Below are 15,565 nucleotides of genomic sequence, written 5' to 3' on the forward strand. Positions count from 1 at the left end.
CGAGTGAGAGTCTGACTCGCACTTGACCGGTTTTTTGCTTTAGAAAGTGACGTTTTTAGTAACAAAAGTGTTTATTTATTTAAGAGCCCGAATAGTAGCGTCATCAAAACCAATTTCGTTATCTTTATTGAAATTATATATTTGTCTTTATAGTCTGAATCATCATACCTGTAGTGTATCATTAAACTACCTAATCGATTGGAAACATCGGTTAATTAACGTTGTTACTCAATCGTTACTATAGTTAATACCTCGTGACGCTATAGTTAACACCTTATGACGATCAAAATCAATATCTCCACGTCACTAAATAGCTTTAGAGAACATGTAAAATTACATTCTCATAAAGTTAGAGATCAAACGGGCTTTCACTGACTTGTCTAGTGACAAGGTGCAGCTGAAAAACTGCATCTTTCCCGTTCCCTTAAGATTGTGATTTCCGTAACAGTCATTGCTTCCTCTCTCTCTTGGTCGATGTGGCGAAGAGTTATTAGCACTGATTCGGTCTTTGGTACAACATGTCTTATGTGTAGTGATTTACTTATTTCAACTTGTTGTTTATTGATATCACTAGGTTCCTATTCAATCAATGAAACGGCTCTAGATACTTCAATCTTATAAGTAGTCAAGTTAGTTGTAACGTCAAGTTTAATTATAATACTTAGGTCTCGACATTCTTTACTATTAACAAGTTTAAATTAAAATTTTACAACACACTCGACAAGTGAAGGTTACAGTAACTAGAAAAGAGCTGATAACTTTCAAACGGCTGAACCGATTTTCTTGGATTATAGCTAAGAACAATCAAGCCACCTTACAAAAAAAAAAACTAAATTAAAATCGGTTCATTAGTTTAGGAGCTACGATGCCACAGACAGATACACAGATACACACGTCAAACTTATATCACCCCTCTTTTTGGGTCGGGGGTTAAGAGGGCTCTCTCCGTCACTCGTTTTCACTCGTTTCATACAATCGTAGTTCCAATTTCATTTGAATATTAAGCAACCAAAGTCCATGAAATTTTGCAGACATATTCTAGAAACTAATATCTATGTCTGTGGTTTTCCAGATTTCTGTTAAAATATTCGGTTTCATAGTTACGCGGTCATAGTAATTTTCATACAAATCTTTGAGCCCCTGTAATTTTGAAACTACATATTTTTAGAAAAATCTAAAACACCACAGACACAGATATTAGTTTCTAGAATATGTCTGCAAAATTTCATGGACTTTGGTTGCTTAATATTCAAATGAAATTGGAACTACGATTGTATGAAACGAGTGGAAACGAGTGACGGAGAGAGCCCTGTTAAAAAGTGTTTCAATGATTATTCGGCCAAAATGTACGTTAGTATTGGTATTCCTTTGATTACGATTTACAAATATTTATTGTCGTACTTTTATATTCTGTTCCAATATTATTACAAGAGAACTAGAAAAATATAGGAAGCAATAAAATCACTTTAATGAAAATCATAAAAACTATTTTATTACTCGTAAAATGGTCATATTCTGATACAATCGAATAGTTTCTAATCTATAGTTCTAAATCGAAAAATACGAAACGATCGACGCAACGGCTGCTAAAATCGAAATTAACATTGCGAATCTCGTTGGTAGTAAAGTTTTGTAGTTTCGCCAAAACCAATAGATTGAATATACCTAATCGAATTTTCATGTTTGTTTCATTACCGAATCCATTTCGTAATATCACTTTTTTGTATAAATGTAAATGAAGTTCTTCATTTATATGGCAGCATACATTAACATTAACATTATATAAATTAAAGCCGAAATGTAAAATCTACATGATCAAACAACTTACTTAGAGTAGTTAAGTATACCTAAGAGCTATTTTGGTGCTAGGCTCCATCAAACGATTATGACGGGTCCCGATGAAACTCTTCCGGGGCCTCCAATGCTACGTATCAGCTAAACATTCGACGTGCTTGTATTTATCGCCGCAGCTTAAAATAGACTTTATCTCGTCCGCGCTGAGGTCAGTGGGCGCTGCGCCGGCGCACGCACGATCATTAACAACACTGATTAAAACCCTTCCACTTCTGCGTAGTAGTTTTTATTTCGTAACACCGTTATCTATTTTAGCAACGCGTCGTAACACGCACTCAATGGGTTATTTATTAAAACATCTCATTACATGCAAAATAATTCATCATCATCATCATTCAAAATCCCCAACGCGACGAATCTTAAAATACACCTTTCAAGTTTCAACCCATTGCCGGTCCATTACTAAGATACTGAACACAGATTTTAGGGATGAATTATGCTAGACGGTGCCGGGCTCGAGCCGTCCCTCGTCCGAGTCACTAGAATTGCAATTTGTATGAGGTCATATCAGCAAGGGATATTTAATTTAAAGGATATTTATTTTAATTACTTAAAACGCACATAACTCACATAAAGTTAGAGGTGCGTCCCGGGGATCAAACCCCCTATCTTCCGAATAGGAGGCGGAGGTCTTGACCAATAGTAGGCTATCACTTGTACTTGTTCTGAAATATAACTTGATGTTCATTAGTGCAATTCCGAAGCTTAATATTTTTATTAAGTTCAAAGCATAGTTCAGGAGAAAGACAGGCTTTGTCACCATCGAATGCGTAATAATATAAAATACCCATCGCAGTGGGTGCGGGAGAAAAGCAATAAATAACTGAGTCAGCTCTCGGCATGTGCCCTCAAATGATTAAATGCCACGCGACCTACCACTCGCTCATTATGAATGCTACGTTCTTTGTGATATTACTTACTCGTAAAATCTTCGACAGGACCGGTACAATGCTTAATCGTTGCATAATTTGACGAAGTTCAAACTAAAAACTGCATTTCCGGTAAGCATGTTAAGAGTTAGATTTACCTTTACTTGAAATTTGAATGTCTAGGTAGGTATCACTGAGACGGCTCGTGAAGTAGGTCTAAGTAAAAATGTTACCTAGTGGTTAAGAGGGGTCTCTCCGTCACTCGCTCCATACAAACGTAGTTCCAATTTCGTTTGAATATTAGGCAACCAAAGTCCATGAAATTTTGCAGACATTTTCTAGAAACTAATATCTATGCCTGTGGTTTTCCAGATTTCTGTTAAAATATTCGGTTTCAAAGTTACGCGGTCTTAAAAATTCACATACAAATCTATGAGCCCCTGTAATTTTAAAACTACATATTTTTAGAAAAATCTAAAACACCACAGGCATAGATATTACTCTCTAGAATATGTCTGCAAATTTTCATGGACTTTGGTTGCTTAATATTCAAATGAAATTGGAACTACGATTGTATGGAGTAAGTGACGGAGAGAGCCCTGTTAAAAAGTCTACCTCCTATAAGGGTGGTCTGGGGTCCTATCCCGGGTTCGCATCTCTAACTTTTCGGAGTAATTTAATATTTTCAAGCGTCACACTTCTGACACATTATATTATCGAGTAAAACAAAATGGGTCACAGCGTGAAGAATACTTAAATCTTAACTATTGCCAAGATGTCGCTTGCCTTATTATTCGCTTTAGTGGCTTGATGAGCAAAAAGAAAACACTAGAGATAATTATTGTAGCATACCTCTTTCTTGGATCATTTAACCTCTTCTTAAAAAATCGGCCAAGTGCAATTCAGACTCGCGCACCGAGGGTTCCATACTCGGGTATTTCTTCTGACATTTCGAACGATAAATCAAAAACTTATACGAATAAAAATGAATAAAAATCTGATTTAGAATGTACAGGTAAAGCCCTTTCATATTACACCCCACTTGGTATACTTAGTTATCTTACTTCGAAAATTGAAAATACTAATTATTATTTGTTCATGAACACATTTTAATATTTTATGTGACCACAAATTCATGGCTTTCGGATTTTTTCCTTTACTTATACGGAGACCTACCTACCTGCCAAACAAGATTCTAGGTCAACGGGAAGTACGGAGTACCCTATAGGTTTTATTGACAGACACGACAGACGGACAGACAACAAAGTGGTCCTATAAGGGTTCCGTTTTTCCTTTTGAGGTACGGAACCCTAGCAAGCTCTTTAGCATCACTCGCAAGTAAAAATGTTTCTAAACTAAAACTGTTCTTAATTTGTCTTGTTTTGCAGCCTCGTTGGTATGATTCTTGGAAGTGATGAATAGCAGACAATCCGTCTTAACGACTATTAAACTGAGTTGTTGCATGCTTTCGATTTTACAAGCCATTATTTTAGTGCTTGTAGTCAGTTGTTTTACGTTTGCTTTTAATTTTGACTACGCCTAGGGTATACTTTTTATTCAGATACAAATTAGCCTTTGACTGCAATCTCACCTATATGGTAGGTATAGTTACGCTAGGATGGAAGCGGGTTAACCCGGAGAGCGTATGGGAATTTAGAATCACACAGCCCTAAATTGGTTTCATCGGCATCCGTTTGGTATCTAGCCATGGCTGGAGCTCACCCAGTCTAGATCAGAGGCAAGAGATCATAACTTTCCGAATTGCCCCTGCCCTGACGTTTCTCACCTCTACGCCACAGAGGTCGTCATTACTTAGCAGTCCCACCACTTTATGTAGAGTATGAAAGAAGAGTAGAGAAAAGTTCACGGTGTTCTTGATTGCTGAGCTTTCTTCAAAGTTAGTTCGTTCTTATGCAGTGCCTTATGGTACTTTTCTTTACATCCATCCATATTACTGTCTGTTGAATCTAAAACATTAACCATAATTTATGAAATAACTCATTTCCCCCACCATACCTATAATAAATATTCTTATGAGGCGTATATTTATAAAACATACAAAACAAGTTTAGATGGAATGTTTTATAGATGTAGCAGTTCTGTATACAGAGACATAGCGCGAGAATTAGTCATGTGTCATGTTGTGAGTGTAAACTAGGCGGTATACGTAACATTTTGCGTAAGAATATTAAGTTACTTAGTACAAATTGTGTTGATTCTATGGATATTAAGTATCGATTGTTTGTTGCGCAATTTCTCATGCGCAATTAAAGTCCATTGATCTGGATGCCTGGCATTTTTAATGTTTACTCTTCTAACTTATAAGCTACTATTCATATTATGCTTTATCTTATCTGCTTCATCGCCGTCAACTAAACGACGTTCACTGTTGGACGTGTTTGTCGTCTTTAGTAGGGTCTATCGTACGCGCGGTACCGCCTGGATCCAGCGGCTTCCTGCGACTATCAGTCCACCTAGTGGGCGATCTGCCAACGCTACGCTTTTCGGTGCGAGAGTGCCATCCCAGTACCTTAGTATCCCCGCGTCTACCCACAGGGTTCTACGAACTGTGCCACTTCAGCTTCGTAACCTGCTGGCCTATCTCGGTTACTCTGGTTCTAGTGATCTCCTAATTTCTGATACATCCACATTAAAGTGGTTTAAGTATAATAAATCTAAATTAAAATGAGCTAAACTTTACTCATTCATTGAATTCTTGAACATAGGAATATTATTTATTCATAATAAAGTCCAAGTAACTACTTATTAACAACCATACTGCATGCAATTCGTTAACAAAAAAAAACAATAATGCTATGTGAATTATGTATATATCTACATAATGGGCACTTTTATCTAATGTTACGGTTATGTTTGGGAGGGAACTGGCTAATATGGGTTTTCTTATCTAGTACAGTATTCCCTGAAAATACATATATTTAACAAAATTTTTTATTTAATAAATATAAAAAGTTAATTTGAGTAATAGAAAAAACTCACGATTCTCTAGAACTCCGGAAGCTATTTTACGCTCTAGATAGTTTTATAAACATGATGATTAAAAATTCCAAAGAAATTTGCGGCACGCCAACGACACTCACTGCATTATCTTTCCTCGAAATATTATGCCGTGACCTTCTAGAGGTCGCGCCTGTCTATCTGCACTCGCGGGGCAATAAAGCAATTTCTGAATGAATTAGACCGATTAAAAAGAACCATTGGCATCGTGCCAGACCTATATCTGTATAAACATTGCGAATTTAGAGTAAACGTCACTGTACAGTCAGGACTAGAAAAGTTGCCAAAGAAGATTTTAATGCCTAAATTCTCATTATTATCTCTAGTCAGAAAGTTAACAGCCATGTTCATCGTACATACTAATATCCTAATCCTACTAATATTATAAATGTGAAAGTGTGGATGTTTGGATGTTTGTCACTCAATCACGCAAAAACTACTGGACGGATTTGGCTGAAATTTGGAATGGAGATAGATTATACCTTGGATTAACGCATAGGCTACTTTTTATAACGGACAATCAAAGAGTTCCCGCGGGATTTTGAAAAACGTAAATCCACGCGGACGAAGTCGCGAAAGTGCAAGTGTGTAGCTTTTCACTGCCCATTTGTTCAACTGATTTTAACGAGCAATATTTTAACTTATAGCAGTATTTGGTCTACTGATGAGTAAAACATCATATTTTTTTCATGCTTAAGCTTACTAAAAATTACGTACATATTTTTCGTCCAAAGGAATTCGTACCTTGAACGTTGTACGCGGGGCAGGCTAAAAAGGGTTTGTATAAAAATAATAAACCCGTTTGTTTAAAAGACACCTGAATAGGAATTGCAGAATAAATTGAACTGTATTAGGGAAAGAATTTCGTGTTTACTGAAATAACTTATTCTATTATTTATTCCTTTGAAAGCAGTGGCGTGCAAGTCATAGAGGCTAAAAAGCACTCCTTACCCTATTAATAGCTTAAAATAAGTTCCTACCTAACTAGGCGTACCCTGGCTTTAAACTCTGGGCACGGCACGGATGGAAAGGTTCATTATACGACAAGTTTCGCTGAAAATTTTGTCACAGGCACTACTGTAACTGACGGATAACTTTTTTTCTGGATGCCGTAATAAGCTCTACAGAGTCTCCGGTAACCATGTCGGAAAATTGCTAGCGAAACATACATTAAAAAAACCTTTTTTTGTTAGCCGCTGTTTAATAGTCTCTAATAAAAAGCAAACGTGATTTTTGTAATGTAACCATAGACTCAACGTGTAAGGAAGAACCGAGTCATGAAATATAGTGTAGAAACGACCCATGAATATACAGATCATAGAGGAGCTGCATTGACTTATGAATGATAGACTGACGCACAACCGCAAAGTCAAAACATCTGAAGCGAAGTAAGTTTTGCTAACTACGCATTTCCAATAGGTGTGTTGCATTCTGTGAAGTGAGTTCATTGATCGAGTTAATCAAAATAAAATTTTTGCTGATTTGAAGAAAACTGTATTTATGAATAGAACAAAATCGTCTAAACCGTGAGTTACATTGTGCACTTCAATAAAGTTGCTACAGTGTGTTAGTAAAAAACCCGGTCAAGTGCGAGTCGGACTCGCTTACGAAGGGTTCCATACCATTGTACGAGAAATAACACTAATTTTCGTGGCGGCCATTTTTTTTTATTTGTTGTTATACCGGTATATTATTATATCTCTTTCTTCCTATTACGGTTCATGAGAGGTCCGTCTGTCTGTCTGCCCTCTGACAGGTAGGCAGGCAGACGGACAGTGGGGGCTTAGTAATAGGGTCCCGTTGACACCATGTACGGAGCCCTAAAAAAAGGAAGGGTGGATTTTTTTTAAATACTTGCATTGTATAATAACTTAAAACAAGTGTAAATTAAATTTATAACACCCCCGACGATCCAAAGTATTTTTTGAGTTTTCCAAAACATCATTTTCAAATAAATAATTATGTATTTAGGCAACGTCCATCTTGACAGCTTGACATTTGTCTATTGACATAATATTATGAACCTAACGGTTATCTAACCTTCTTTTCTACAAGAAAACTAGAAAAGAGCTGATAACTCTTAAACGGCTGAATCAATTTTTTTAGATTATAGCTAAGAACACTCTCGATCAAGCCACCTTTCAAACAAAAAAAACTAAATTAAAATCGGTTCATTCGTTTAGGCGCTACGATGCCACAGACAGATACACAGATACACAGATACACAGACACACAGATACACAGACACACAGATACACAGACACACAGATACACAGATACACACGTCAAACTTATAACATCATCTTCATAATATAAAATAATCTTCAAACGGCTGAACAGATTTTCTTGGATTATAGCTAAGAACACTCGATCAAGCCACCTTTAAAAAAAAAACTAAATAAAATCGTTTCATTCGTTAAGGCGCCACGGTGCCACAGACAGATACACAGATAGGTACACACGTCAAACTCAAAATTGGTTCATTCGTTTAGGCGCTACGGTGCCACAGACAGATATGTGTAATCTAGAAAGTAATATCTGTGCCAGTGGTGTTTTAGATTTTTCTAAAAATACGAGTATGTAGTTTTAAAATTACAGGGGCTCAAAGATTGTATGTGAATTTTTAAGACCGCGTAACTTTGAAACCGAATATTTTAACAGAAATCTGGAAAACCACACGCATACGAGTAGATATTAGTTTCTAGAATATAGTCTGCAAAATTTCATAGATTTTGGTTGCTTAATATTCAAATGAAATTGGAACTACGTTTGTATGGAGCGACTGACCCTTCTTAACGAATTGGGAGCGATTGAACATATTGTCATATTCATTAATCTTCCACGTTCATCCATCACGGTTCTAGTTGCGTGCGTCTTTGGACATAGGTTCCCCTCTCCTTCCGGGACCACTATATCCTGTGCCGTTTCCATCCATTAGTTAGTTAAGTGCTTACTCAGGAAATTATTCGTCCATCTGGTCGACTATATTTGCTTGTACCTATAGATTGATAATAATAATAATTATTAAATAATTTTTCGATTAATAATTACTGATAGAGTATCGCCGATGCGCATGAAAATTCCGCTATGTGAAAAATTTACTTTTAGGTTAAAAGCACATTCGCTAAACAGTGTCTTTTAAAATTGAACAAAATTTTATCCAAAACGAAAATTCTAGAAAAATACATAGCGGATATTGCATGCGCACCGAAGACGGTATACAAGTTATATTGTACATAAAATCTTAATTAAATTAAAATGATAACCAATATAATTTTAACCAATCTTAATATTATAAACATTTGTATGGAAGGGACTGGCCCCTATGATACGGGCTGTCCTAGTTTAGGGGCCAGTACTCCATGAAACTCGCATGTAGGTAAAAGTTTTATGAGAAATTATTGAGAAATGCTGAAAAGGCTTCGCCTTTGAGCTGAATGTGAGTCAGAAACAAAAGTGCCGACACCTTCCACTTTCCAATAATTTTAGTTTAAAGCGGCTGCACCATTTAAAGATCTACGTCGTTAACTGGTTGACGTTATGAGAAACTGTTGAGAGCATAGCGTGCCGTGCAGTTGGCTATTATATTGAAATTAACGAGCCAAGTACGTTCTTAATTCATAAATAAATATGTAGTCTTGTGGCTTGTCTGTATTTAAGTTAGAGGCTAGCAGGTTTGATGTTTATCTTCAAGTATTGTAACTTGGATAATTAATTTTAATTCTGATGACATAGTTTCATTAATAACTAGATGATGCCCACTAATTTGTCCGCGTGGATTTAGGTTTTTCAAAAACCCCGTAGGAACTCTTTGATTTTCCGGGATATAAAGTTGCCTGTGAATGTCAATTATCGGGACGTGAACTACCTCTGAACCAATCGGTTGAATGGATGGATGGAAATCCCGAGGGAACCCGTTGATGTTCCGGGATATAAAGTAGCCCATATCCGGCCTCGGGATGTAAGCTAGCTCTGTACCTTTCATTAAAACTGGTTAAACTGTTGGGCCATGAAAAGCTAGCAGACAGATGGACAGACAGACTGACACACTTTCGCATTAATAATATTAAAGTATGGGTGGATTTATCAATTGAAACAAGCAAATAATAGCAGGTCTGAACATAGCGCGAAGCATGATCACGGTCTAAATTGTTTTTAATAAGCGGAGCGTACTTTAAAAAGCCTATTTAACAGTTGTTCGCCAAATTATTAAGAACAATCTAAATATTGTAAGAATAAAAAGAAAGGACTTTCTAAATATTTCTGCGTTTCAAAAATTACACAGCAGAGAATACTTTATGTGCTATGAAAATAATTTATTTAGTGTAGCGCAAACATACATAACAAATAATACAAGGGAAGAGTAAAATATGTTAGTAGCACATAGAAGCGGCGTGCATCGACCCTTTGCCAACAAAGAACTTCTGGAACGTTCAGTTTCCATGTCTGGAAACATACAGCCCAATACGCCTACGGAAATATGCGGTTAATCATATCTCATTGCGCCTCACGCTGTGACTAAGATGCTCAAGTTAACATAAATGAAAATACATGCAATGAAAATACATCGATATGCGTCCTGTATTTTTCTTCACGTTGGGTCCTCTAAGTGCCCTTTTTAATTAACACGTTTTCTTGTCGGTCTGTTAAACAAACTGTCTGTTTGTCGGAACAAATTCAATCGATTTTAATCTTTTATGGCAACATTCTCATCTTCTAACTTCTTCTTCTGTATAAACAGAGAAACTATCCGACATATCAACGTATCTGGGTCTATAAACTTAAAATTTTGCAAAAGCTCTATCTAAAACGTGAACCTTCACTAAGAAATTCTACCGGAGAGAAGCGGAGGCGGCGTAGCTAGTACATCAATTCAATATGCTCTTCACATGTTTCTACAGGTTCCATCCTCCGAGTGCCCTTTTTAATCTTTTACAATGGGACTACATTCCTATGTTGGATAAAATATGCTAAGAGCAATCCGGGTTCCGAGTTCGACAGATTAATGTCTTTTCCAAGAACTGCGGCGGAGTGGCTCATGCGTCATTCGGAAGACGATTTTCTAAACTATTAAATACATCAATCACGTGTATATCAAGATACTAAGATAGTACTCGTAATGCGAGGCACAAAGCTCGGTCGGCTCTCACAAAAGCTGTCGGGGTGTATAAATAGTTCTAAACTTCTTCGCGTGGGTTCGGTGCTAGTGTACCTGGATGTATTGCCATCGTTTCAAATGTTTCATGGGTCTCTTGGGAGTTGGGATCCATTTTAGCTTACGTCAACATTCTTCTTGGAATTTAAGGAGTTTTTTAAAATATTTTAGGGTATTAAGTAAATGTGTACAATCTTTGGAAGCGCTTTTTTATGAGTTGTGGTGTCTCTACAATTAACGAAGTATTCAGTGGTGCTGATAAATGTAAGGATGAAATTATAGAACAATTTTTGTATCATCAACATTATCATCACGACCATTGTCGGCTAATTACTGAGCAGTGATATCTCACAATGAGAAGAGAAGGGTTGGATTGGCAGACTTTCCAGAAACAGAAATCCCAGCGCGTGTGCCTTGTTTTAGTTCGTCGTAGTTTTCACGAGTGTAGGATTGAGTGACAAAAAGAGACTCATTTAAGTCATTTAGAGTTTTGTTTCTATTTGCAAAGTGTACTAGAAACATTAGGAGCCTTTGTAAGCTTTTACAGACATACTGAACACTTGGATTTGTTTTACTAGCTCTCTCAAGCTTTAAGTATATGGTATTTAGATGGTAACAAATGCTTACAGCCTTCGGAGGCTCCCTGGTATGAGTCGTGGTGTCACATAATATTAATCGATTATATTAATGGTTGTGACTTGGACCTCCTGTGTTGTTCATTGACTCCGCGGCCTTGGCGTCCACTCGTCTCTGTGGCATGATGTGATGGTGTTACTGTATAAATTTCTTCTCTCCAAGGTCGGTCACATAAAAGGCTCCTATAAAAATCCAATAAGAATCCTTTGTAAACTTTCCCAGACATAATATTTAACTCTTTTTTTTTAAAAGAATATTAGCCACGCTAATTATGACTAATACTCCCCTTTCCCCTCCAATTAAGCGTAAAGCTTGTGCCAGGAGTGGGTACGACAATAGTGCAACAGGTGAGGTTTGAACCTCTGACCTTTCGGAATTCAGTCAGCTCCTCAACCGTTGAGCTATCGAAGCTCTTGGATTGGTTTTGCTGAAGTCACACTCAAGCTTTAAGTGTATGATATTTTTCAGATGGTACACAAATGCTTACGGCCTTCAGAGGTTCTCTCGTATGAGTCGTGGTGTCACCTAATATTAATCGTTTATATTAATGGTTGTGGCGCCGGGGACAGGTGGCCTCCTGGGCTGTTCATTGACTCCGCGGCCTTGGCGACCACTCGTCTCCGTAGCATGCCATAATGGTGTTACTGTATAAATTTCTTCTCTTCAAGGCCGGTCACATTATAAATGGCTCCCATAAAAACCCAATATTTTAAGAATTTTAAGCATTTTATTCATGAAAACTTTTGCGTGATCAAAGTATGCTATTAAAATGTTGGAGGCTTATATTATTTTGTTTATTCTTGATACCTATTATATTATTTTTTGTATAAATAGGTGTATTTCAGTATTTTCTTCTCTCCAAGGAAGGTCAAGTGACTTCCATGAAAACACAATATTTTAAAGAGAACTTTAGCGTGATCAAACTATGCTATGAAAATGTTGAAGGCTTACATATTTTCTTGTTAAAGTAAATAATGTATTTTTTTTGTTTTAATGCATTTTAGTAGCCTGTATCCTGTAGTTCTTATTTATGGTTTTGTTTGAATGTGTTCCAAAAGTAGCGACACTAACAATTTGTAATATTCTCAACAGATGCTTTGTATACTGTAAAGACTTTCAAATTGTAGTATTGTATGAGTGAAAAGCTTCATACTCATAATCTCGGGTACACGTTTAACGAGTGAACCAACCGACTGAAACCGTTTGCCCCAATTGGCTGGTTGCTCGGTGACGTCATTCTTGTCTGCGCCTCGTCTGCGGTCGCTTCCCGGAACCGTTGACCACAATGCTTTCCTGCTATACCATCGTTATCAATTGTATATGAATCTACTTTACCTAAACTTAGATACTACTTTCTACTACTAATGTAAGTACCTTTAAGTCAAGAGTGAATAGGCATCTCTTGGCAATCACGCTCCATCTTAGGCTGCATCATTACTTGCCAACAGGTTTGATTTGCCAAGCGCTAAGCCTATTAATTACTATCTATAATATGTTTTCGGTCTCGAGCCGACGTGTTTACTATAAGCATACTAACCAAATTCAGCTATTCAGCGAAATTTTACGGCGCATTTCCTTTAAAATTTTAAAACCGAACGTTAAACGATACACGTATCTTATGTTAATTGTACCCAATGCAATCTATGAGTTACACCTTCTAACCAAAGGAGCAATTTATAAAACGATAGTAAGTGGCAATATAACAAGATAACAAGTTAGTAAATCCATAAATCTGTTTATACGATTGTTGTCAGCGACCGGTTTCACATAAATCTTTCCTTTATCCTTTTCTACTAATTCCTGAACAATCCTAATATAACTTGGCAAGCTTAACCGTCGACCCAACTCCCGTCTCCTAAACCGTTGAGAGAAATTAAAGCAAATAGCCCACTGACCTAATAGACTTCTTTCCTAATGACGTCATCGTCGCCTGTCACTCGTCCACCATTGTTTCTGACAGTCGCCCGGGCTTACTACGAAACTAACTGTGATTTTGATGAATGGGTTTCACTATTTATGTCAATGAACTTTGGTCTGGTTTCGTCTTGTGTTGCGTGGGTGTTGAAAATGAATAAAGACATGTGTAATTATGTATGTTTCGACCGATTATATTACTGACGCTACGGTTACAATGATACTACACAATTATTCATATTTGCTAAACTTGTTATAGACTAATAAATTTCAAATAGAAAACTTAGATGTAAAGGGTATAATCAAAGTACGCTCTATAGGTCTTAGCCAGATGTGACTAGGTCTCAGCTGAGTCAACCATTTTGTTTGGAGCAAATCTAAGAATCGGCCTCTTGGTCCTAGAAGAAAGGTTATGTCGGACTCTTTCCCAATAAACTGCTCAGTAATAACTAACAACCCTCAGAGCAATTTGGACGCTCCGGGATCAAAGAACCCATCAGCGATTCTAGACCTAATTCACACCTAATAGGCAACAAAAGATACTCCAAGTTTAGTGGGGTCAAAATGGCAGGCAAAAGTATACCTATAAGTCCATGGTTAGTATTCGCATACTGTTCTTCAACCAGGAAACGGTGTACCATTTACCTCATATTACGTTCGCTTATTGTATTTACAGTGTATTGTCCAGCGAGTGGGGTTTTGCATTATAATTGAAAATGGCTCAGTCAACAGTGCCCTGGAGTTATCGTATTATACTGTCAACATTTTTAACACCGAGTTAATCTTGGCGCTATACAAAAAATATCTCTTTTGTTGTTCCGGTGATAGCCTAGTGGTTAATACGTCGGCCTTCTAGTTTAGGTTAGTCTAGTAGGCCCGGGGTTTGATCATTTGAAACTATGTGCGTTTTAAGCAATTAAGTACTTAAGTATCACTCGCTTTAACGGTGAAGAAAACGGTGATGTTAAATTTTGCCAATATGCACCAATTGGCCATGGTGGTAGATTATGGCCAAACCCTTCTCATTCTGAAAGGAAATCCGTGGTCATTAGTGAGCCAGCCATGGCTTGATGATGATGTATTGTTTAGGTATTATTAAACCATTTTAGAATTAACAATCACTTTAAATTCTTCGGTCTCTCGAGAAATAAATTAGAAGCAAGTTCCTCAATCTACTCGTATCAAGGAACGAGCCTATTTTCAGACGTCTAGGAAATCGATGTAAGATGGTGTCGCACTGCAGATACCTAAGTATCCGCCGGTTATTGCAGAAAGCTTCACGAGCTGTTTTTCTATTGAGAATTAATAATATTATATACCTTGCAGATAAACAAGCATTAGATATTTGATTTATTTCTCCGAAAACCCCAGAGACGCCATAGAGTCCTTTACTGAAATACGATAGAGTCTGTCTGTCTGTCTGTCTGCTATCTTTTCGCGGCATTTAATCGATTTTAACGTTTGATTCAAGGAACGGACATAGCTCTTTTTTTGTTCCATAAAATCAAAGAGTTCGCATCAGATTTTTCAAAATCTAAATTCACGTGGATGATGTTGCGGGTAGAGAGGAGCCGGATTTAGGCTATTTTATATGCCGAAAAACTATGGAGTTCCCACGAGATTTTTAAATACCTAAATCCTAAATCAACGCGTATCTAGTAATAAATATATAATTAGCAGGTATTTGTAGATAATAATTAAATACTAGCTTTTTGCCCGCGGCTCGTCCGCGGTACGTACCTACCTATGCAATTTATAGCTTACGTTACATCTGGATAAAATAGCTTTCTAAAGGTGAAAGAATTCTGTACAATAGTTTCAAAGGTTATTGATTACATACAAACAAACGAATCTAGCTTTTTCCCGCGACTTTCCGCGCTGTATCTTTACTTTTAATAAACATCATTCATAACTTCATAACAAACAGTTTATTATACTGTTTATAATTGAGAGCTGTTCTGTGATCGGATCTGTGCGTTGGCCTGCGGCGGTAGCTGTTGTCTTCAATTAACCCACTTCTTGGCCCGGTAATTGTGTTTAGTCTGATCGATGTCTGCTTTCTTCCACCAGAACTTACTGTAAGTAATGCGAGTGCTTAAGCAGTAGACGTTACGGGATA

The 15,565-nt window shown here is 37.0% G+C and overlaps 1 protein-coding gene across 3 annotated transcripts in view; it reads left to right on the top strand.

The window, feature by feature from the left end:
• LOC123874131 (protein bunched, class 2/F/G isoform-like) overlaps nt 1-15,565 on the top strand; it is a 195,877-nt gene that overhangs the window by 26,414 nt on the left and 153,898 nt on the right. The gene's annotated exons all lie outside the window — the stretch shown is intronic.

This window comes from Maniola jurtina, chromosome 2 (genome assembly GCF_905333055.1).
Source record: "Maniola jurtina chromosome 2, ilManJurt1.1, whole genome shotgun sequence".
Lineage (NCBI taxonomy): Eukaryota > Metazoa > Arthropoda > Insecta > Lepidoptera > Nymphalidae > Maniola > Maniola jurtina.